We start from the raw sequence: 826 nt of genomic DNA on the forward strand, positions 1-826 counted from the left end.
TTTATCCCTAAGTCATATGACGAACGGTTCTCGAGATATGGCCGAGGAACAGTCTTATTGGGTCACTCGGTACATATCACATATGTTGGCACAGATTTAGTGGCTGTAGTATAGAATATGGACTACGCTACGCTATAGGGAAGTTTAACTCGCCGATTTTCAAATGTATCAGGATATCAAAGGTACCGACTAGAAGACAAACTACTGTATAATGTAGCGTACTGTATATTCTGTGGCTGTAGGCTATATCTATGGAATATATATGATCTAAGGCTGGTTCATTTAGCCTCTGCACACTTTATTTATTTTATAGCAGCGCCTCTAGTGGTCGGACTTGGAATGTTTTGACAGCGATTTGTTTTGAAAGTACACGTGTGTCAGAGGTGGGAGTTTGTTCTCGATGTGGTTAATTCAAAATATCTCGAAACAATTGAAAATGGCTGTTTCCATTGTGGGAGATGATCTCAAGTGGTCCCGTGATCGCAATAGAAAGTTCAAAGCAAACGCGGTGCTGGCATTTTGAATCGGCCGCTGAACGAGAAGGTGTTAAAGTCAATCAAGGGAAACCCAGGCCTCTCGGGTCGGGATGTCACCAAAACTATACTGTCAATTGTAGTACGTTCCTGAGGATGCGTCTGCGAACAGGTTACCATTCATTCCGTGCCTCCAAGTAACCAAACAGGATGATGAAGCAGAACCTATTAGCCAGAACACGCGCTCGGAAGTTATACGACCAGGTTCTGAAGAAATATTCCTTCTCATGAGTGACTCAACCAATGCCAAGATTAGCTTCAGGCAGCTTCAGGGACAAAAGTTTTGTCAGGCC

The sequence above is a fragment of the Photinus pyralis genome, unplaced genomic scaffold, assembly GCF_008802855.1.
Source record: "Photinus pyralis isolate 1611_PpyrPB1 unplaced genomic scaffold, Ppyr1.3 Ppyr1.4_LG2, whole genome shotgun sequence".
Classification (NCBI taxonomy): domain Eukaryota; kingdom Metazoa; phylum Arthropoda; class Insecta; order Coleoptera; family Lampyridae; genus Photinus; species Photinus pyralis.